The 20,485-nt window shown below is 48.1% G+C and overlaps 30 non-coding genes across 30 annotated transcripts; all 30 read left to right on the plus strand.

Annotated features, from left to right (window-relative positions):
* The first annotated feature begins 452 nt into the window (after window positions 1-452).
* Window positions 453-573, plus strand: LOC130619500 (U5 spliceosomal RNA). Its single transcript, XR_008980240.1, has one exon. It is a non-coding gene; the product is annotated as a U5 spliceosomal RNA (small nuclear RNA).
* Window positions 574-1,118: 545 nt separating this feature from the next.
* On the plus strand, window positions 1,119-1,239 carry LOC130619502 (U5 spliceosomal RNA). Its single transcript, XR_008980242.1, has one exon. It is a non-coding gene; the product is annotated as a U5 spliceosomal RNA (small nuclear RNA).
* Window positions 1,240-1,787: 548 nt separating this feature from the next.
* Window positions 1,788-1,909, plus strand: LOC130619722 (U5 spliceosomal RNA). The gene has a single exon (XR_008980461.1). It is a non-coding gene; the product is annotated as a U5 spliceosomal RNA (small nuclear RNA).
* Window positions 1,910-2,456: 547 nt separating this feature from the next.
* Window positions 2,457-2,577, plus strand: LOC130618813 (U5 spliceosomal RNA). The gene has a single exon (XR_008979558.1). It is a non-coding gene; the product is annotated as a U5 spliceosomal RNA (small nuclear RNA).
* Window positions 2,578-3,125: 548 nt separating this feature from the next.
* Window positions 3,126-3,247, plus strand: LOC130618828 (U5 spliceosomal RNA). The gene has a single exon (XR_008979573.1). It is a non-coding gene; the product is annotated as a U5 spliceosomal RNA (small nuclear RNA).
* A 545-nt stretch (window positions 3,248-3,792) lies between these two features.
* LOC130619656 (U5 spliceosomal RNA) lies at window positions 3,793-3,913 on the plus strand. Its single transcript, XR_008980395.1, has one exon. It is a non-coding gene; the product is annotated as a U5 spliceosomal RNA (small nuclear RNA).
* Window positions 3,914-4,459: 546 nt separating this feature from the next.
* LOC130619503 (U5 spliceosomal RNA) lies at window positions 4,460-4,580 on the plus strand. The gene has a single exon (XR_008980243.1). It is a non-coding gene; the product is annotated as a U5 spliceosomal RNA (small nuclear RNA).
* Window positions 4,581-5,129: 549 nt separating this feature from the next.
* On the plus strand, window positions 5,130-5,251 carry LOC130619680 (U5 spliceosomal RNA). The gene has a single exon (XR_008980419.1). It is a non-coding gene; the product is annotated as a U5 spliceosomal RNA (small nuclear RNA).
* A 547-nt stretch (window positions 5,252-5,798) lies between these two features.
* LOC130619504 (U5 spliceosomal RNA) lies at window positions 5,799-5,919 on the plus strand. The gene has a single exon (XR_008980244.1). It is a non-coding gene; the product is annotated as a U5 spliceosomal RNA (small nuclear RNA).
* A 547-nt stretch (window positions 5,920-6,466) lies between these two features.
* Window positions 6,467-6,587, plus strand: LOC130619657 (U5 spliceosomal RNA). The gene has a single exon (XR_008980396.1). It is a non-coding gene; the product is annotated as a U5 spliceosomal RNA (small nuclear RNA).
* A 549-nt stretch (window positions 6,588-7,136) lies between these two features.
* LOC130619667 (U5 spliceosomal RNA) lies at window positions 7,137-7,257 on the plus strand. Its single transcript, XR_008980406.1, has one exon. It is a non-coding gene; the product is annotated as a U5 spliceosomal RNA (small nuclear RNA).
* Window positions 7,258-7,804: 547 nt separating this feature from the next.
* Window positions 7,805-7,925, plus strand: LOC130619789 (U5 spliceosomal RNA). The gene has a single exon (XR_008980528.1). It is a non-coding gene; the product is annotated as a U5 spliceosomal RNA (small nuclear RNA).
* Window positions 7,926-8,474: 549 nt separating this feature from the next.
* LOC130618829 (U5 spliceosomal RNA) lies at window positions 8,475-8,596 on the plus strand. Its single transcript, XR_008979574.1, has one exon. It is a non-coding gene; the product is annotated as a U5 spliceosomal RNA (small nuclear RNA).
* A 546-nt stretch (window positions 8,597-9,142) lies between these two features.
* Window positions 9,143-9,263, plus strand: LOC130618803 (U5 spliceosomal RNA). The gene has a single exon (XR_008979548.1). It is a non-coding gene; the product is annotated as a U5 spliceosomal RNA (small nuclear RNA).
* Window positions 9,264-9,811: 548 nt separating this feature from the next.
* On the plus strand, window positions 9,812-9,933 carry LOC130618831 (U5 spliceosomal RNA). Its single transcript, XR_008979575.1, has one exon. It is a non-coding gene; the product is annotated as a U5 spliceosomal RNA (small nuclear RNA).
* A 546-nt stretch (window positions 9,934-10,479) lies between these two features.
* On the plus strand, window positions 10,480-10,600 carry LOC130619658 (U5 spliceosomal RNA). Its single transcript, XR_008980397.1, has one exon. It is a non-coding gene; the product is annotated as a U5 spliceosomal RNA (small nuclear RNA).
* Window positions 10,601-11,146: 546 nt separating this feature from the next.
* On the plus strand, window positions 11,147-11,267 carry LOC130619505 (U5 spliceosomal RNA). The gene has a single exon (XR_008980245.1). It is a non-coding gene; the product is annotated as a U5 spliceosomal RNA (small nuclear RNA).
* A 549-nt stretch (window positions 11,268-11,816) lies between these two features.
* On the plus strand, window positions 11,817-11,938 carry LOC130619681 (U5 spliceosomal RNA). Its single transcript, XR_008980420.1, has one exon. It is a non-coding gene; the product is annotated as a U5 spliceosomal RNA (small nuclear RNA).
* Window positions 11,939-12,484: 546 nt separating this feature from the next.
* Window positions 12,485-12,605, plus strand: LOC130619507 (U5 spliceosomal RNA). The gene has a single exon (XR_008980246.1). It is a non-coding gene; the product is annotated as a U5 spliceosomal RNA (small nuclear RNA).
* Window positions 12,606-13,152: 547 nt separating this feature from the next.
* LOC130619659 (U5 spliceosomal RNA) lies at window positions 13,153-13,273 on the plus strand. The gene has a single exon (XR_008980398.1). It is a non-coding gene; the product is annotated as a U5 spliceosomal RNA (small nuclear RNA).
* Window positions 13,274-13,822: 549 nt separating this feature from the next.
* LOC130619668 (U5 spliceosomal RNA) lies at window positions 13,823-13,943 on the plus strand. The gene has a single exon (XR_008980407.1). It is a non-coding gene; the product is annotated as a U5 spliceosomal RNA (small nuclear RNA).
* A 547-nt stretch (window positions 13,944-14,490) lies between these two features.
* On the plus strand, window positions 14,491-14,611 carry LOC130619790 (U5 spliceosomal RNA). The gene has a single exon (XR_008980529.1). It is a non-coding gene; the product is annotated as a U5 spliceosomal RNA (small nuclear RNA).
* Window positions 14,612-15,160: 549 nt separating this feature from the next.
* Window positions 15,161-15,282, plus strand: LOC130618832 (U5 spliceosomal RNA). The gene has a single exon (XR_008979576.1). It is a non-coding gene; the product is annotated as a U5 spliceosomal RNA (small nuclear RNA).
* Window positions 15,283-15,828: 546 nt separating this feature from the next.
* Window positions 15,829-15,949, plus strand: LOC130619865 (U5 spliceosomal RNA). Its single transcript, XR_008980602.1, has one exon. It is a non-coding gene; the product is annotated as a U5 spliceosomal RNA (small nuclear RNA).
* Window positions 15,950-16,496: 547 nt separating this feature from the next.
* LOC130619879 (U5 spliceosomal RNA) lies at window positions 16,497-16,617 on the plus strand. Its single transcript, XR_008980616.1, has one exon. It is a non-coding gene; the product is annotated as a U5 spliceosomal RNA (small nuclear RNA).
* A 547-nt stretch (window positions 16,618-17,164) lies between these two features.
* LOC130619862 (U5 spliceosomal RNA) lies at window positions 17,165-17,285 on the plus strand. The gene has a single exon (XR_008980599.1). It is a non-coding gene; the product is annotated as a U5 spliceosomal RNA (small nuclear RNA).
* Window positions 17,286-17,833: 548 nt separating this feature from the next.
* On the plus strand, window positions 17,834-17,954 carry LOC130619508 (U5 spliceosomal RNA). Its single transcript, XR_008980247.1, has one exon. It is a non-coding gene; the product is annotated as a U5 spliceosomal RNA (small nuclear RNA).
* A 547-nt stretch (window positions 17,955-18,501) lies between these two features.
* LOC130619679 (U5 spliceosomal RNA) lies at window positions 18,502-18,622 on the plus strand. The gene has a single exon (XR_008980418.1). It is a non-coding gene; the product is annotated as a U5 spliceosomal RNA (small nuclear RNA).
* A 548-nt stretch (window positions 18,623-19,170) lies between these two features.
* Window positions 19,171-19,291, plus strand: LOC130619509 (U5 spliceosomal RNA). Its single transcript, XR_008980248.1, has one exon. It is a non-coding gene; the product is annotated as a U5 spliceosomal RNA (small nuclear RNA).
* Window positions 19,292-19,837: 546 nt separating this feature from the next.
* Window positions 19,838-19,958, plus strand: LOC130619510 (U5 spliceosomal RNA). The gene has a single exon (XR_008980249.1). It is a non-coding gene; the product is annotated as a U5 spliceosomal RNA (small nuclear RNA).
* Window positions 19,959-20,485: the final 527 nt, after the last annotated feature.

Raw genomic sequence — 20,485 nt, forward strand, 5'->3', positions numbered from 1 at the left:
TGGCTTTCCAAATGCGAAGAGTGAAGGCCGCAGACGGCAGGGGTTGAGCCAAGGGCCTTTCGGCCGTATCCCGCTCACAAGGTTTTTTTTTTTAGCAGAATAATACATACGAGCTAATCAAAATCGGCTCGAGGAAAGAAATAAAGTTCAGAGACAACCAAAGGAGTCGAACTGCAGTAGAAACAAACTAGATGTAACGCAAGCCACTAGTACGACGTATTGCCTACAGGGACCACACTCTCCGAGACAGCGAACGCAACTTCCTAGTGATTCACGCGAACGCACTGAACTAGGTGATGTAGATCAGAAAGGTGAAAGTCCTTGTGTCAAGTCTACACCTCACGATGCAGCACCTTTTAAGCGTCCTCTACGAACGGACACACTGGCAAGCGGCACACCACAAGCAAAGGTTAAGTCGGCTCGAAGGCACAACAGGTCGCGCCGACTTACGACAACTCTGGGCTTTCTTCAGTTCACGCACAAATCTTTCGCCTTTTACTAAAGATTTCCGTGGAGAAGGCCAAAACGATGAGTATATAGACGATTTTTCTACTGTCTCGCTTCGGCGGGACGATCACTAGTCTAAATGAAAAAACGTGCAGGAGGCCATACGCAGGCCTATCTCTCATCTCGCTCACAGAGACTTGGTAAGCACGGTCCACTCAATGGCTTTCCAAATGCGAAGAGTGAAGGCCGCAGACGGCAGGGGTTGAGCCAAGGGCCTTTCGGCCGTATCCCGCTCACAAGTTTTTTTTTTTTAGCAGAATAATACATACGAGCTAATCAAAATCGGCTCGAGGAAAGAAATAAAGTTCAGAGACAACCAAAGGAGTCGAACTGCAGTAGAAACAAACTAGATGTAACGCAAGCCACTAGTACGACGTATTGCCTACAGGGACCACACTCTCCGAGACAGCGACCGCAACTTCCTAGTGATTCACGCGAACGCACTCAACTAGGTGATGTAGATCAGAAAGGTGAAAGTCCTTGTGTCAAGTCTACACCTCACGATGCAGCACCTTTTAAGCGTCTTCTACGAACGGACACACTGGCAAGCGGCACACCACAAGCAAAGGTTAAGTCGGCTCGAAGGCACAACAGGTCGCGCCGACTTACGACAACTCTGGGCTTTCTTCAGTTCACGCACAAATCTTTCGCCTTTTACTAAAGATTTCCGTGGAGAAGGCCAAAACGATGAGTATATAGACGATTTTTCTACTGTCTCGCTTCGGCGGGACGATCACTAGTCTAAATGAAAAAACGTGCAGGAGGCCATACGCGGGCCTATCTCTCATCTCGCTCACAGAGACTTGGTAAGCACGGTCCACTCAATGGCTTTCCAAATGCGAAGAGTGAAGGCCGCAGACGGCAGGGGTTGAGCCAAGGGCCTTTCGGCCGTATCCCGCTCACAAGTTTTTTTTTTTTTTTAGCAGAATAATATATACGAGCTAATCAAAATCGGCTCGAGGAAAGAAATAAAGTTCAGAGACAACCAAAGGAGTCGAACTGCAGTAGAAACAAACTATATGTAACGCAAGCCCCTAGTACGACGTATTGCCTACAGGGACCACACTCTCCGAGACAGCGAACGCAACTTCCTAGTGATTCACGCGAACGCACTGAACTAGGTGATGTAGATCAGAAAGGTGAAAGTCCTTGTATCAAGTCTACACCTCACGATGCAGCACCTTTTAAGCGTCCTCTACGAACGGACACACTGGCAAGCGGCACACCACAAGCAAAGGTTAAGTCGGCTCGAAGGCACAACAGGTCGCGCCGACTTACGGCAACTCTGGGCTTTCTTCAGTTCACGCACAAATCTTTCGCCTTTTACTAAAGATTTCCGTGGAGAAGGCCAAAACGATGAGTATATAGACGATTTTTCTACTGTCTCCCTTCGGCGGGACGATCACTAGTCTAAATGAAAAAACGTGCAGGAGGCCATACGCGGGCCTATCTCTCATCTCGCTCACAGAGACTTGGTAAGCACGGTCCACTCAATGGCTTTCCAAATGCGAAGAGTGAAGGCCGCAGACGGCAGGGGTTGAGCCAAGGGCCTTTCGGCCGTATCCCGCTCACAAGTTTTTTTTTTTTTTTAGCAGAATAATACATACGAGCTAATCAAAATCGGCTCGAGGAAAGAAATAAAGTTCAGAGACAACCAAAGGAGTCGAACTGCAGTAGAAACAAACTAGATGTAACGCAAGCCACTAGTACGACGTATTGCCTACAGGGACCACACTCTCCGAGACAGCGAACGCAACTTCCTAGTGATTCACGCGAACGCACTCAACTAGGTGATGTAGATCAGAAAGGTGAAAGTCCTTGTGTCAAGTCTACACCTCACGATGCAGCACCTTTTAAGCGTCCTCTACGAACGGACACACTGGCAAGCGGCACACCACAAGCAAAGGTTAAGTCGGCTCGAAGGCACAACAGGTCGCGCCGACTTACGACAACTCTGGGCTTTCTTCACTTTACGCACAAATCTTTCGCCTTTTACTAAAGATTTCCGTGGAGAAGGCCAAAACGATGAGTATATAGACGATTTTTCTACTGTCTCGCTTCGGCGGGACGATCACTAGTCTAAATGAAAAAACGTGCAGGAGGCCATACGCGGGCCTATCTCTCATCTCGCTCACAGAGACTTGGTAAGCACGGTCCACTCAATGGCTTTCCAAATGCAAAGAGTGAAGGCCGCAGACGGCAGGGGTTGAGCCAAGGGCCTTTCGGCCGTATCCCGCTCACAAGTTTTTTTTTTTTTTTAGCAGAATAATACATACGAGCTAATCAAAATCGGCTCGAGGAAAGAAATAAAGTTCAGAGACAACCAAAGGAGTCGAACTGCAGTAGAAACAAACTAGATGTAACGCAAGCCACTAGTACGACGTATTGCCTACAGGGACCACACTCTCCGAGACAGCGAACGCAACTTCCTAGTGATTCACGCGAACGCACTGAACTAGGTGATGTAGATCAGAAAAGTGAAAGTCCTTGTGTCAAGTCTACACCTCACGATGCAGCACCTTTTAAGCGTCCTCTACGAACGTACACACTGGCAAGCGGCACACCACAAGCAAAGGTTAAGTCGGCTCGAAGGCACAACAGGTCGCGCCGACTTACGACAACTCTGGGCTTTCTTCAGTTCACGCACAAATCTTTCGCCTTTTACTAAAGATTTCCGTGGAGAAGGCCAAAACGATGAGTATAGAGACAATTTTTCTACTGTCTCCCTTCGGCGGGACGATCACTAGTCTAAATGAAAAAACGTGCAGGAGGCCATACGCTTGCCTATCTCTCATCTCGCTCACAGAGACTTGGTAAGCACGGTCCACTCAATGGCTTTCCAAATGCGAAGAGTGAAGGCCGCAGACGGCAGGGGTTGAGCCAAGGGCCTTTCGGCCGTATCCCGCTCACAAGTTTTTTTTTTTTTAGCAGAATAATATATACGAGCTAATCAAAATCGGCTCGAGGAAAGAAATAAAGTTCAGAGACAACCAAAGGAGTCGAACTGCAGTAGAAACAAACTAGATGTAACGCAAGCCACTAGTACGACGTATTGCCTACAGGGACCACACTCTCCGAGACAGCGAACGCAACTTCCTAGTGATTCACGCGAACGCACTGAACTAGGTGATGTAGATCAGAAAGGTGAAAGTCCTTGTGTCAAGTCTACACCTCACGATGCAGCACCTTTTAAGCGTCCTCTACGAACGGACACACTGGCAATCGGCACACCACAAGCAAAGGTTAAGTCGGCTCGAAGGCACAACAGGTCGCGCCGACTTACGACAACTCTGGGCTTTCTTCAGTTCACGCACAAATCTTTCGCCTTTTACTAAAGATTTCCGTGGAGAAAGCCAAAACGATGAGTACATAGACGATTTTTCTACTGTCTCGCTTCGGCGGGACGATCACTAGTCTAAATGAAAAAACGTGCAGGAGGCCGTACGCGGGCCTATCTCTCATCTCGCTCACAGAGACTTGGTAAGCACGGTCCATTCAATGGCTTTCCAAATGCGAAGAGTGAAGGCCGCAGACGGCAGGGGTTGAGCCAAGGGCCTTTCGGCCGTATCCCGCTCACAAGTTTTTTTTTTTTTAGCAGAATAATACATACGAGCTAATCAAAATCTGCTCGAGGAAAGAAATAAAGTTCAGAGACAACCAAAGGAGTCGAACTGCAGTAGAAACAAACTAGATGTAACGCAAGCCACTAGTACGACGTATTGCCTACAGGGACCACACTCTCCGAGACAGCGAACGCAACTTCCTAGTGATTCACGCGAACGCACTCAACTAGGTGATGTAGATCAGAAAGGTGAAAGTCCTTGTGTCAAGTCTACACCTCACGATGCAGCACCTTTTAAGCGTCCTCTACGAACGGACACACTGGCAAGCGGCACACCACAAGCAAAGGTTAAGTCGGCTCGAAGGTACAACAGGTCGCGCCGACTTACGACAACTCTGGGCTTTCTTCAGTTCACGCACAAATCTTTCGCCTTTTACTAAAGATTTCCGTGGAGAAGGCCAAAACGATGAGTATATAGACGATTTTTCTACTGTCTCGCTTCGGCGGGACGATCACTAGTCTAAATGAAAAAACGTGCAGGAGGCCATACGCGGGCCTATCTCTCATCTCGCTCACAGAGACTTGGTAAGCACGGTCAACTCAATGGCTTTCCAAATGCAAAGAGTGAAGGCCGCAGACGGCAGGGGTTGAGCCAAGGGCCTTTCGGCCGTATCCCGCTCACAAGTTTTTTTTTTTTTTTTAGCAGAATAATACATACGAGCTAATCAAAATCGGCTCGAGGAAAGAAATAAAGTTCAGAGACAACCAAAGGAGTCGAACTGCAGTAGAAACAAACTAGATGTAACGCAAGCCACTAGTACGACGTATTGCCTACAGGGACCACACTCTCCGAGACAGCGAACGCAACTTCCTAGTGATTCACGCGAACGCACTGAACTAGGTGATGTAGATCAGAAAAGTGAAAGTCCTTGTGTCAAGTCTACACCTCACGATGCAGCACCTTTTAAGCGTCCTCTACGAACGGACACACTGGCAAGCGGCACACCACAAGCAAAGGTTAAGTCGGCTCGAAGGCACAACAGGTCGCGCCGACTTACGACAACTCTGGGCTTTCTTCAGTTCACGCACAAATCTTTCGCCTTTTACTAAAGATTTCCGTGGAGAAGGCCAAAGCGATGAGTATAGAGACAATTTTTCTACTGTCTCCCTTCGGCGGGACGATCACTAGTCTAAATGAAAAAAACGTGCAGGAGGCCATACGCTTGCCTATCTCTCATCTCGCTCACAGAGACTTGGTAAGCACGGTCCACTCAATGGCTTTCCAAATGCGAAGAGTGAAGGCCGCAGACGGCAGGGGTTGAGCCAAGGGCCTTTCGGCCGTATCCCGCTCACAAGTTTTTTTTTTTTTTAGCAGAATAATACATACGAGCTAATCAAAATCGGCTCGAGGAAAGAAATAAAGTTCAGAGACAACCAAAGGAGTCGAACTGGATTAGAAACAAACTGGATGTAACGCAAGCCACTAGTACGACGTATTGCCTACAGGGACCACACTCTCCGAGACAGCGAACGCAACTTCCTAGTGATTCACGCGAACGCACTCAACTAGGTGATGTAGATCAGAAAGGTGAAAGTCCTTGTGTCAAGTCTACACCTCACGATGCAGCACCTTTTAAGCGTCCTCTACGAACGGACACACTGGCAAGCGGCACACCACAAGCAAAGGTTAAGTCGGCTCGAAGGTACAACAGGTCGCGCCGACTTACGACAACTCTGGGCTTTCTTCAGTTCACGCACAAATCTTTCGCCTTTTACTAAAGATTTCCGTGGAGAAGGCCAAAACGATGAGTATATAGACGATTTTTCTACTGTCTCGCTTCGGCGGGACGATCACTAGTCTAAATGAAAAAACGTGCAGGAGGCCATACGCGGGCCTATCTCTCATCTCGCTCACAGAGACTTGGTAAGCACGGTCCACTCAATGGCTTTCCAAATGCGAAGAGTGAAGGCCGCAGACGGCAGGGGTTGAGCCAAGGGCCTTTCGGCCGTATCCCGCTCACAAGTTTTTTTTTTTTTTAGCAGAATAATATATACGAGCTAATCAAAATCGGCTCGAGGAAAGAAATAAAGTTCAGAGACAACCAAAGGAGTCGAACTGCAGTAGAAACAAACTAGATGTAACGCAAGCCACTAGTACGACGTATTGCCTACAGGGACCACACTCTCCGAGACAGCGAACGCAACTTCCTAGTGATTCACGCGAACGCACTGAACTAGGTGATGTAGATCAGAAAGGTGAAAGTCCTTGTGTCAAGTCTACACCTCACGATGCAGCACCTTTTAAGCGTCCTCTACGAACGGACACACTGGCAAGCGGCACACCACAAGCAAAGGTTAAGTCGGCTCGAAGGCACAACAGGTCGCGCCGACTTACGACAACTCTGGGCTTTCTTCAGTTCACGCACAAATCTTTCGCCTTTTACTAAAGATTTCCGTGGAGAAAGCCAAAACGATGAGTACATAGACGATTTTTCTACTGTCTCGCTTCGGCGGGACGATCACTAGTCTAAATGAAAAAACGTGCAGGAGGCCATACGCGGGCCTATCTCTCATCTCGCTCACAGAGACTTGGTAAGCACGGTCCATTCAATGGCTTTCCAAATGCGAAGAGTGAAGGCCGCAGACGGCAGGGGTTGAGCCAAGGGCCTTTCTGCCGTATCCCGCTCACAAGTTTTTTTTTTTTTTTTAGCAGAATAATACATACGAGCTAATCAAAATCGGCTCGAGGAAAGAAATAAAGTTCAGAGACAACCAAAGGAGTCGAACTGCAGTAGAAACAAACTAGATGTAACGCAAGCCACTAGTACGACGTATTGCCTACAGGGACCACACTCTCCGAGACAGCGAACGCAACTTCCTAGTGATTCACGCGAACGCACTGAACTAGGTGATGTAGATCAGAAAAGTGAAAGTCCTTGTGTCAAGTCTACACCTCACGATGCAGCACCTTTTAAGCGTCCTCTACGAACGGACACACTGGCAAGCGGCACACCACAAGCAAAGGTTAAGTCGGCTCGAAGGCACAACAGGTCGCGCCGACTTACGACAACTCTGGGCTTTCTTCAGTTCACGCACAAATCTTTCGCCTTTTACTAAAGATTTCCGTGGAGAAGGCCAAAGCGATGAGTATAGAGACAATTTTTCTACTGTCTCGCTTCGGCGGGACGATCACTAGTCTAAATGAAAAAACGTGCAGGAGGCCATACGCTTGCCTATCTCTCATCTCGCTCCCAGAGACTTGGTAAGCACGGTCCACTCAATGGCTTTCCAAATGCGAAGAGTGAAGGCCGCAGACGGCAGGGGTTGAGCCAAGGGCCTTTCGGCCGTATCCCGCTCACAAGTTTTTTTTTTTTTTAGCAGAATAATACATACGAGCTAATCAAAATCGGCTCGAGGAAAGAAATAAAGTTCAGAGACAACCAAAGGAGTCGAACTGGAGTAGAAACAAACTAGATGTAACGCAAGCCACTAGTACGACGTATTGCCTACAGGGACCACACTCTCCGAGACAGCGAACGCAACTTCCTAGTGATTCACGCGAACGCACTCAACTAGGTGATGTAGATCAGAAAGGTGAAAGTCCTTGTGTCAAGTCTACACCTCACGATGCAGCACCTTTTAAGCGTCCTCTACGAACGGACACACTGGCAAGCGGCACACCACAAGCAAAGGTTAAGTCGGCTCGAAGGTACAACAGGTCGCGCCGACTTACGACAACTCTGGGCTTTCTTCAGTTCACGCACAAATCTTTCGCCTTTTACTAAAGATTTCCGTGGAGAAGGCCAAAACGATGAGTATATAGACGATTTTTCTACTGTCTAGCTTCGGCGGGACGATCACTAGTCTAAATGAAAAAACGTGCAGGAGGCCATACGCGGGCCTATCTCTCATCTCGCTCACAGAGACTTGGTAAGCACGGTCCACTCAATGGCTTTCCAAATGCAAAGAGTGAAGGCCGCAGACGGCAGGGGTTGAGCCAAGGGCCTTTCGGCCGTATCCCGCTCACAAGTTTTTTTTTTTTTTTTAGCAGAATAATACATACGAGCTAATCAAAATCGGCTCGAGGAAAGAAATAAAGTTCAGAGACAACCAAAGGAGTCGAACTGCAGTAGAAACAAACTAGATGTAACGCAAGCCACTAGTACGACGTATTGCCTACAGGGACCACACTCTCCGAGACAGCGAACGCAACTTCCTAGTGATTCACGCGAACGCACTGAACTAGGTGATGTAGATCAGAAAAGTGAAAGTCCTTGTGTCAAGTCTACACCTCACGATGCAGCACCTTTTAAGCGTCCTCTACGAACGGACACACTGGCAAGCGGCACACCACAAGCAAAGGTTAAGTCGGCTCGAAGGCACAACAGGTCGCGCCGACTTACGACAACTCTGGGCTTTCTTCAGTTCACGCACAAATCTTTCGCCTTTTACTAAAGATTTCCGTGGAGAAGGCCAAAACGATGAGTATAGAGACAATTTTTCTACTGTCTCCCTTCGGCGGGACGATCACTAGTCTAAATGAAAAAACGTGCAGGAGGCCATACGCGGGCCTATCTCTCATCTCGCTCACAGAGACTTGGTAAGCACGGTCCACTCAATGGCTTTCCAAATGCGAAGAGTGAAGGCCACAGACGGCAGGGGTTGAGCCAAGGGCCTTTCGGCCGTATCCCGCTCACAAGTTTTTTTTTTTTTTAGCAGAATAATATATACGAGCTAATCAAAATCGGCTCGAGGAAAGAAATAAAGTTCAGAGACAACCAAAGGAGTCGAACTGCAGTAGAAACAAACTAGATGTAACGCAAGCCACTAGTACGACGTATTGCCTACAGGGACCACACTCTCCGAGACAGCGAACGCAACTTCCTAGTGATTCACGCGAACGCACTGAACTAGGTGATGTAGATCAGAAAGGTGAAAGTCCTTGTGTCAAGTCTACACCTCACGATGCAGCACCTTTTGAGCGTCCTCTACGAACGGACACACTGGCAAGCGGCACACCACAAGCAAAGGTTAAGTCGGCTCGAAGGCACAACAGGTCGCGCCGACTTACGACAACTCTGGGCTTTCTTCAGTTTACGCACAAATCTTTCGCCTTTTACTAAAGATTTCCGTGGAGAAGGCCAAAACGATGAGTATATAGACGATTTTTCTACTGTCTCGCTTCGGCGGGACGATCAGTAGTCTAAATGAAAAAACGTGCAGGAGGCCATACGCGGGCCTATCTCTCATCTCGCTCACAGAGACTTGGTAAGCACGGTCCACTCAATGGCTTTCCAAATGCAAAGAGTGAAGGCCGCAGACGGCAGGGGTTGAGCCAAGGGCCTTTCGGCCGTATCCCGCTCACAAGTTTTTTTTTTTTTTTAGCAGAATAATACATACGAGCTAATCAAAATCGGCTCGAGGAAAGAAATAAAGTTCAGAGACAACCAAAGGAGTCGAACTGCAGTAGAAACAAACTAGATGTAACGCAAGCCACTAGTACGACGTATTGCCTACAGGGACCACACTCTCCGAGACAGCGAACGCAACTTCCTAGTGATTCACGCGAACGCACTGAACTAGGTGATGTAGATCAGAAAAGTGAAAGTCCTTGTGTCAAGTCTACACCTCACGATGCAGCACCTTTTAAGCGTCCTCTACGAACGTACACACTGGCAAGCGGCACACCACAAGCAAAGGTTAAGTCGGCTCGAAGGCACAACAGGTCGCGCCGACTTACGACAACTCTGGGCTTTCTTCAGTTCACGCACAAATCTTTCGCCTTTTACTAAAGATTTCCGTGGAGAAGGCCAAAACGATGAGTATAGAGACAATTTTTCTACTGTCTCCCTTCGGCGGGACGATCACTAGTCTAAATGAAAAAACGTGCAGGAGGCCATACGCTTGCCTATCTCTCATCTCGCTCACAGAGACTTGGTAAGCACGGTCCACTCAATGGCTTTCCAAATGCGAAGAGTGAAGGCCGCAGACGGCAGGGGTTGAGCCAAGGGCCTTTCGGCCGTATCCCGCTCACAAGTTTTTTTTTTTTTTAGCAGAATAATATATACGAGCTAATCAAAATCGGCTCGAGGAAAGAAATAAAGTTCAGAGACAACCAAAGGAGTCGAACTGCAGTAGAAACAAACTAGATGTAACGCAAGCCACTAGTACGACGTATTGCCTACAGGGACCACACTCTCCGAGACAGCGAACGCAACTTCCTAGTGATTCACGCGAACGCACTGAACTAGGTGATGTAGATCAGAAAGGTGAAAGTCCTTGTGTCAAGTCTACACCTCACGATGCAGCACCTTTTAAGCGTCCTCTACGAACGGACACACTGGCAAGCGGCACACCACAAGCAAAGGTTAAGTCGGCTCGAAGGCACAACAGGTCGCGCCGACTTACGACAACTCTGGGCTTTCTTCAGTTCACGCACAAATCTTTCGCCTTTTACTAAAGATTTCCGTGGAGAAAGCCAAAACGATGAGTACATAGACGATTTTTCTACTGTCTCGCTTCGGCGGGACGATCACTAGTCTAAATGAAAAAACGTGCAGGAGGCCGTACGCGGGCCTATCTCTCATCTCGCTCACAGAGACTTGGTAAGCACGGTCCATTCAATGGCTTTCCAAATGCGAAGAGTGAAGGCCGCAGACGGCAGGGGTTGAGCCAAGGGCCTTTCGGCCGTATCCCGCTCACAAGTTTTTTTTTTTTTAGCAGAATAATACATACGAGCTAATCAAAATCTGCTCGAGGAAAGAAATAAAGTTCAGAGACAACCAAAGGAGTCGAACTGCAGTAGAAACAAACTAGATGTAACGCAAGCCACTAGTACGACGTATTGCCTACAGGGACCACACTCTCCGAGACAGCGAACGCAACTTCCTAGTGATTCACGCGAACGCACTCAACTAGGTGATGTAGATCAGAAAGGTGAAAGTCCTTGTGTCAAGTCTACACCTCACGATGCAGCACCTTTTAAGCGTCCTCTACGAACGGACACACTGGCAAGCGGCACACCACAAGCAAAGGTTAAGTCGGCTCGAAGGTACAACAGGTCGCGCCGACTTATGACAACTCTGGGCTTTCTTCAGTTCACGCACAAATCTTTCGCCTTTTACTAAAGATTTCCGTGGAGAAGGCCAAAACGATGAGTATATAGACGATTTTTCTACTGTCTCGCTTCGGCGGGACGATCACTAGTCTAAATGAAAAAACGTGCAGGAGGCCATACGCGGGCCTATCTCTCATCTCGCTCACAGAGACTTGGTAAGCACGGTCAACTCAATGGCTTTCCAAATGCAAAGAGTGAAGGCCGCAGACGGCAGGGGTTGAGCCAAGGGCCTTTCGGCCGTATCCCGCTCACAAGTTTTTTTTTTTTTTTTAGCAGAATAATACATACGAGCTAATCAAAATCGGCTCGAGGAAAGAAATAAAGTTCAGAGACAACCAAAGGAGTCGAACTGCAGTAGAAACAAACTAGATGTAACGCAAGCCACTAGTACGACGTATTGCCTACAGGGACCACACTCTCCGAGACAGCGAACGCAACTTCCTAGTGATTCACGCGAACGCACTGAACTAGGTGATGTAGATCAGAAAAGTGAAAGTCCTTGTGTCAAGTCTACACCTCACGATGCAGCACCTTTTAAGCGTCCTCTACGAACGGACACACTGGCAAGCGGCACACCACAAGCAAAGGTTAAGTCGGCTCGAAGGCACAACAGGTCGCGCCGACTTACGACAACTCTGGGCTTTCTTCAGTTCACGCACAAATCTTTCGCCTTTTACTAAAGATTTCCGTGGAGAAGGCCAAAGCGATGAGTATAGAGACAATTTTTCTACTGTCTCCCTTCGGCGGGACGATCACTAGTCTAAATGAAAAAACGTGCAGGAGGCCATACGCTTGCCTATCTCTCATCTCGCTCACAGAGACTTGGTAAGCACGGTCCACTCAATGGCTTTCCAAATGCGAAGAGTGAAGGCCGCAGACGGCAGGGGTTGAGCCAAGGGCCTTTCGGCCGTATCCCGCTCACAAGTTTTTTTTTTTTTTAGCAGAATAATACATACGAGCTAATCAAAATCGGCTCGAGGAAAGAAATAAAGTTCAGAGACAACCAAAGGAGTCGAACTGGAGTAGAAACAAACTAGATGTAACGCAAGCCACTAGTACGACGTATTGCCTACAGGGACCACACTCTCCGAGACAGCGAACGCAACTTCCTAGTGATTCACGCGAACGCACTCAACTAGGTGATGTAGATCAGAAAGGTGAAAGTCCTTGTGTCAAGTCTACACCTCACGATGCAGCACCTTTTAAGCGTCCTCTACGAACGGACACACTGGCAAGCGGCACACCACAAGCAAAGGTTAAGTCGGCTCGAAGGTACAACAGGTCGCGCCGACTTACGACAACTCTGGGCTTTCTTCAGTTCACGCACAAATCTTTCGCCTTTTACTAAAGATTTCCGTGGAGAAGGCCAAAACGATGAGTATATAGACGATTTTTCTACTGTCTCGCTTCGGCGGGACGATCACTAGTCTAAATGAAAAAACGTGCAGGAGGCCATACGCGGGCCTATCTCTCATCTCGCTCACAGAGACTTGGTAAGCACGGTCCACTCAATGGCTTTCCAAATGCGAAGAGTGAAGGCCGCAGACGGCAGGGGTTGAGCCAAGGGCCTTTCGGCCGTATCCCGCTCACAAGTTTTTTTTTTTTTTAGCAGAATAATATATACGAGCTAATCAAAATCGGCTCGAGGAAAGAAATAAAGTTCAGAGACAACCAAAGGAGTCGAACTGCAGTAGAAACAAACTAGATGTAACGCAAGCCACTAGTACGACGTATTGCCTACAGGGACCACACTCTCCGAGACAGCGAACGCAACTTCCTAGTGATTCACGCGAACGCACTGAACTAGGTGATGTAGATCAGAAAGGTGAAAGTCCTTGTGTCAAGTCTACACCTCACGATGCAGCACCTTTTAAGCGTCCTCTACGAACGGACACACTGGCAAGCGGCACACCACAAGCAAAGGTTAAGTCGGCTCGAAGGCACAACAGGTCGCGCCGACTTACGACAACTCTGGGCTTTCTTCAGTTCACGCACAAATCTTTCGCCTTTTACTAAAGATTTCCGTGGAGAAAGCCAAAACGATGAGTACATAGACGATTTTTCTACTGTCTCGCTTCGGCGGGACGATCACTAGTCTAAATGAAAAAACGTGCAGGAGGCCATACGCGGGCCTATCTCTCATCTCGATCACAGAGACTTGGTAAGCACGGTCCATTCAATGGCTTTCCAAATGCGAAGAGTGAAGGCCGCAGACGGCAGGGGTTGAGCCAAGGGCCTTTCGGCCGTATCCCGCTCACAAGTTTTTTTTTTTTTTTTAGCAGAATAATACATACGAGCTAATCAAAATCGGCTCGAGGAAAGAAATAAAGTTCAGAGACAACCAAAGGAGTCGAACTGCAGTAGAAACAAACTAGATGTAACGCAAGCCACTAGTACGACGTATTGCCTACAGGGACCACACTCTCCGAGACAGCGAACGCAACTTCCTAGTGATTCACGCGAACGCACTGAACTAGGTGATGTAGATCAGAAAAGTGAAAGTCCTTGTGTCAAGTCTACACCTCACGATGCAGCACCTTTTAAGCGTCCTCTACGAACGGACACACTGGCAAGCGGCACACCACAAGCAAAGGTTAAGTCGGCTCGAAGGCACAACAGGTCGCGCCGACTTACGACAACTCTGGGCTTTCTTCAGTTCACGCACAAATCTTTCGCCTTTTACTAAAGATTTCCGTGGAGAAGGCCAAAGCGATGAGTATAGAGACAATTTTTCTACTGTCTCGCTTCGGCGGGACGATCACTAGTCTAAATGAAAAAACGTGCAGGAGGCCATACGCTTGCCTATCTCTCATCTCGCTCCCAGAGACTTGGTAAGCACGGTCCACTCAATGGCTTTCCAAATGCGAAGAGTGAAGGCCGCAGACGGCAGGGGTTGAGCCAAGGGCCTTTCGGCCGTATCCCGCTCACAAGTTTTTTTTTTTTTTAGCAGAATAATACATACGAGCTAATCAAAATCGGCTCGAGGAAAGAAATAAAGTTCAGAGACAACCAAAGGAGTCGAACTGGAGTAGAAACAAACTAGATGTAACGCAAGCCACTAGTACGACGTATTGCCTACAGGGACCACACTCTCCGAGACAGCGAACGCAACTTCCTAGTGATTCACGCGAACGCACTCAACTAGGTGATGTAGATCAGAAAGGTGAAAGTCCTTGTGTCAAGTCTACACCTCACGATGCAGCACCTTTTAAGCGTCCTCTACGAACGGACACACTGGCAAGCGGCACACCACAAGCAAAGGTTAAGTCGGCTCGAAGGTACAACAGGTCGCGCCGACTTACGACAACTCTGGGCTTTCTTCAGTTCACGCACAAATCTTTCGCCTTTTACTAAAGATTTCCGTGGAGAAGGCCAAAACGATGAGTATATAGACGATTTTTCTACTGTCTAGCTTCGGCGGGACGATCACTAGTCTAAATGAAAAAACGTGCAGGAGGCCATACGCGGGCCTATCTCTCATCTCGCTCACAGAGACTTGGTAAGCACGGTCCACTCAATGGCTTTCCAAATGCAAAGAGTGAAGGCCGCAGACGGCAGGGGTTGAGCCAAGGGCCTTTCGGCCGTATCCCGCTCACAAGTTTTTTTTTTTTTTTTAGCAGAATAATACATACGAGCTAATCAAAATCGGCTCGAGGAAAGAAATAAAGTTCAGAGACAACCAAAGGAGTCGAACTGCAGTAGAAACAAACTAGATGTAACGCAAGCCACTAGTACGACGTATTGCCTACAGGGACCACACTCTCCGAGACAGCGAACGCAACTTCCTAGTGATTCACGCGAACGCACTGAACTAGGTGATGTAGATCAGAAAAGTGAAAGTCCTTGTGTCAAGTCTACACCTCACGATGCAGCACCTTTTAAGCGTCCTCTACGAACGGACACACTGGCAAGCGGCACACCACAAGCAAAGGTTAAGTCGGCTCGAAGGCACAACAGGTCGCGCCGACTTACGACAACTCTGGGCTTTCTTCAGTTCACGCACAAATCTTTCGCCTTTTACTAAAGATTTCCGTGGAGAAGGCCAAAACGATGAGTATAGAGACAATTTTTCTACTGTCTCCCTTCGGCGGGACGATCACTAGTCTAAATGAAAAAACGTGCAGGAGGCCATACGCTTGCCTATCTCTCATCTCGCTCACAGAGACTTGGTAAGCACGGTCCACTCAATGGCTTTCCAAATGCGAAGAGTGAAGGCCGCAGACGGCAGGGGTTGAGCCAAGGGCCTTTCGGCCGTATCCCGCTCACAAGTTTTTTTTTTTTTTAGCAGAATAATATATACGAGCTAATCAAAATCGGTTCGAGGAAAGAAATAAAGTTCAGAGACAACCAAAGGAGTCGAACTGCAGTAGAAACAAACTAGATGTAACGCAAGCCACTAGTACGACGTATTGCCTACAGGGACCACACTCTCCGAGACAGCGAACGCAACTTCCTAGTGATTCACGCGAACGCACTGAACTAGGTGATGTAGATCAGAAAGGTGAAAGTCCTTGTGTCAAGTCTACACCTCACGATGCAGCACCTTTTGAGCGTCCTCTACGAACGGACACACTGGCAAGCGGCACACCACAAGCAAAGGTTAAGTCGGCTCGAAGGCACAACAGGTCGCGCCGACTTACGACAACTCTGGGCTTTCTTCAGTTCACGCACAAATCTTTTGCCTTTTACTAAAGATTTTCGTGGAGAAGGCCAAAACGATGAGTATATAGACGATTTTTCTACTGTCTCGCTTCGGCGGGACGATCACTAGTCAAAATGAAAAAACGTGCAGGAGGCCATACGCGGGCCTATCTCTCATCTCGCTCACAGAGACTTGGTAAGCACGGTCCACTCAATGGCTTTCCAAATGCGAAGAGTGAAGGCCACAGACGGCAGGGGTTGAGCCAAGGGCCTTTCGGCCGTATCCCGCTCACAAGTTTTTTTTTTTTTTAGCAGAATAATATATACGAGCTAATCAAAATCGGCTCGAGGAAAGAAATAAAGTTCAGAGACAACCAAAGGAGTCGAACTGCAGTAGAAACAAACTAGATGTAACGCAAGCCACTAGTACGACGTATTGCCTACAGGGACCACACTCTCCGAGACAGCGAACGCAACTTCCTAGTGATTCACGCGAACGCACTGAACTAGGTGATGTAGATCAGAAAGGTGAAAGTCCTTGTGTCAAGTCTACACCTCACGATGCAGCACCTTTTAAGCGTCCTCTACGAACGGACACACTGGCAAGCGGCACACCACAAGCAAAGGTTAAGTCGGCTCGAAGGCACAACAGGTCGCGCCGACTTACGACAACTCTGGGCTTTCTTAAGTTCACGCACAAATCTTTCGCCTTTTACTAAAGATTTCCGTGGAGAAGGCCAAAACGATGAGTATATAGACGATTTTTCTACTGTCTCGCTTCGGCGGGACGATCACTAGTCTAAATGAAAAAACGTGCAGGAGGCCATACGCGGGCCTATCTCTCATCTCGCTCACAGAGACTTGGTAAGCACGGTCCACTCAATGGCTTTCCAAATGCGAAGAGTGAAGGCCGCAGACGGCAGGGGTTGAGCCAAGGGCCTTTCGGCCGTATCCCGCTCACAAGTTTTTTTTTTTTTTAGCAGAATAATATATACGAGCTAATCAAAATCGGCTCGAGGAAAGAAATAAAGTTCAGAGACAACCAAAGGAGTCGAACTGCAGTAGAAACAAACTAGATGTAACGCAAGCCACTAGTACGACGTATTGCCTACAGGGACCACACTCTCCGAGACAGCGAACGCAACTTCCTAGTGATTCACGCGAACGCACTGAACTAGGTGATGTAGATCAGAAAGGTGAAAGTCCTTGTGTCAAGTCTACACCTCACGATACAGCACCTTTTGAGCGTCCTCTACGAACGGACACACTGGCAAGCGGCACACCACAAGCAAAGGTTAAGTCGGCTCGAAGGCACAACAGGTCGCGCCGACTTACGACAACTCTGGGCTTTCTTCAGTTCACGCACAAATCTTTCGCCTTTTACTAAAGATTTTCGTGGAGAAGGCCAAAACGATGAGTATATAGACGATTTTTCTACTGTCTCGCTTCGGCGGGACGATCACTAGTCTAAATGAAAAAACGTGCAGGAGGCCATACGCGGGCCTATCTCTCATCTCGCTCACAGAGACTTGGTAAGCACGGTCCACTCAATGGCTTTCCAAATGCGAAGAGTGAAGGCCACAGACGGCAGGGGTTGAGCCAAGGGCCTTTCGGCCGTATCCCGCTCACAAGTTTTTTTTTTTTTTTAGCAGAATAATATATACGAGCTAATCAAAATCGGCTCGAGGAAAGAAATAAAGTTCAGAGACAACCAAAGGAGTCGAACTGCAGTAGAAACAAACTAGATGTAACGCAAGCCACTAGTACGACGTATTGCCTACAGGGACCACACTCTCCGAGACAGCGAACGCAACTTCCTAGTGATTCACGCGAACGCACTGAACTAGGTGATGTAGATCAGAAAGGTGAAAGTCCTTGTGTCAAGTCTACACCTCACGATGCAGCACCTTTTAAGCGTCCTCTACGAACGGACACACTGGCAAGCGGCACACCACAAGCAAAGGTTAAGTCGGCTCGAAGGCACAACAGGTCGCGCCGACTTACGACAACTCTGGGCTTTCTTCAGTTCACGCACAAATCTTTCGCCTTTTACTAAAGATTTCCGTGGAGAAGGCCAAAACGATGAGTATATAGACGATTTTTCTACTGTCTCGCTTCGGCGGGACGATCACTAGTCTAAATGAAAAAACGTGCAGGAGGCCATACGCGGGCCTATCTCTCATCTCGCTCACAGAGACTTGGTAAGCACGGTCCACTCAATGGCTTTCCAAATGCGAAGAGTGAAGACCGCAGACAGCAGGGGTTGAGCCAAGGGCCTTTCGGCCGTATCCCGCTCACAAGTTTTTTTTTTTTTTTAGCAGAATAATATATACGAGCTAATCAAAATCGGCTCGAGGAAAGAAATAAAGTTCAGAGACAACCAAAGGAGTCGAACTGCAGTAGAAACAAACTAGATGTAACGCAAGCCACTAGTACGACGTATTGCCTACAGGGACCACACTCTCCGAGACAGCGAACGCAACTTCCTAGTGATTCACGCGAACGCACTGAACTAGGTGATGTAGATCAGAAAGGTGAAAGTCCTTTGTCAAGTCTACACCTCACGATGCAGCACCTTTTGAGCGTCCTCTACGAACGGACACACTGGCAAGCGGCACACCACAAGCAAAGGTTAAGTCGGCTCGAAGGCACAACAGGTCGCGCCGACTTACGACAACTCTGGGCTTTCTTCAGTTCACGCACAAATCTTTCGCCTTTTACTAAAGATTTTCGTGGAGAAGGCCAAAACGATGAGTATATAGACGATTTTTTTACTGTCTCGCTTCGGCGGGACGATCACTAGTCTAAATGAAAAAACGTGCAGGAGGCCATACGCGGGCCTATCTCTCATCTCGCTCACAGAGACTTGGTAAGCACGGTCCACTCAATGGCTTTCCAAATGCGAAGAGTGAAGGCCACAGACGGCAGGGGTTGAGCCAAGGGCCTTTCGGCCGTATCCCGCTCACAAGTTTTTTTTTTTTTTTAGCAGAATAATATATACGAGCTAATCAAAATCGGCTCGAGGAAAGAAATAAAGTTCAGAGACAACCAAAGGAGTCGAACTGCAGTAGAAACAAACTAGATGTAACGCAAGCCACTAGTACGACGTATTGCCTACAGGGACCACACTCTCCGAGACAGCGAACGCAACTTCCTAGTGATTCACGCGAACGCACTGAACTAGGTGATGTAGATCAGAAAGGTGAAAGTCCTTGTGTCAAGTCTACACCTCACGATGCAGCACCTTTTAAGCGTCCTCTACGAACGGACACACTGGCAAGCGGCACACCACAAGCAAAGATTAAGTCGGCTCGAAGGCACAACAGGTCGCGCCGACTTACGACAACTCTGGGCTTTCTTCAGTTCACGCACAAATCTTTCGCCTTTTACTAAAGATTTCCGTGGAGAAGGCCAAAACGATGAGTATATAGACGATTTTTCTACTGTCTCGCTTCGGCGGGACGATCACTAGTCTAAATGAAAAAACGTGCAGGAGGCCATACGCGGGCCTATCTCTCATCTCGCTCACAGAGACTTGGTAAGCACGGTCCACTCAATGGCTTTCCAAATGCGAAGAGTGAAGGCCGCAGACGGCAGGGGTTGAGCCAAGGGCATTTCGGCCGTATCCCGCTCACAAGTTTTTTTTTTTTTAGCAGAATAATACATACGAGCTAATCAAAATCGGCTCGAGGAAAGAAATAAAGTTCAGAGACAACCAAAGGAGTCGAACTGCAGTAGAAACAAACTAGATGTAACGCAAGCCACTAGTACGACGTATTGCCTACAGGGACCACACTCTCCGAGACAGCGAACACAACTTCCTAGTGATTCACGCGAACGCACTGAACTAGGTGATGTAGATCAGAAAGGTGAAAGTCCTTGTGTCAAGTCTACACCTCACGATGCAGCACCTTTTAAGCGTCCTCTACGAACGGACACACTGGCAAGCGGCACACCACAAGCAAAGGTTAAGTCGGCTCGAAGGCACAACAGGTCGCGCCGACTTACGACAACTCTGGGCTTTCTTCAGTTCACGCACAAATCTTTCGCCTTTTACTAAAGATTTCCGTGGAGAAGGCCAAAACGATGAGTATATAGACGATTTTTCTACTGTCTCGCTTCGGCGGGACGATCACTAGTCTAAATGAAAAAACGTGCAGGAGGCCATACGCGGGCCTATCTCTCATCTCGCTCACAGGGACTTGGTAAGCACGGTCCACTCAATGGCTTTCCAAATGCGAAGAGTGAAGGCCGCAGACGGCAGGAGTTGAGCCAAGGGCCTTTTGGCCGTATCCCGCTCACAAGTTTTTTTTTTTTAGCAGAATAATACATACGAGCTAATCAAAATCGGCTCGAGGAAAGAAATAAAGTTCAGAGACAACCAAAGGAGTCGAACTGCAGTAGAAACAAACTAGATGTAACGCAAGCCACTAGTACGACGTATTGCCTACAGGGACCACACTCTCCGAGACAGCGAACGCAACTTCCTAGTGATTCACGCGAACGCACTCAACTAGGTGATGTAGATCAGAAAGGTGAAAGTCCTTGTGTCAAGTCTACACCTCACGATGCAGCACCTTTTAAGCGTCCTCTACGAACGGACACACTGGCAAGCGGCACACCACAAGCAAAGGTTAAGTCGGCTCGAAGGCACAACA

This window comes from Hydractinia symbiolongicarpus, chromosome 11, assembly GCF_029227915.1.
Source record: "Hydractinia symbiolongicarpus strain clone_291-10 chromosome 11, HSymV2.1, whole genome shotgun sequence".
Lineage (NCBI taxonomy): Eukaryota > Metazoa > Cnidaria > Hydrozoa > Anthoathecata > Hydractiniidae > Hydractinia > Hydractinia symbiolongicarpus.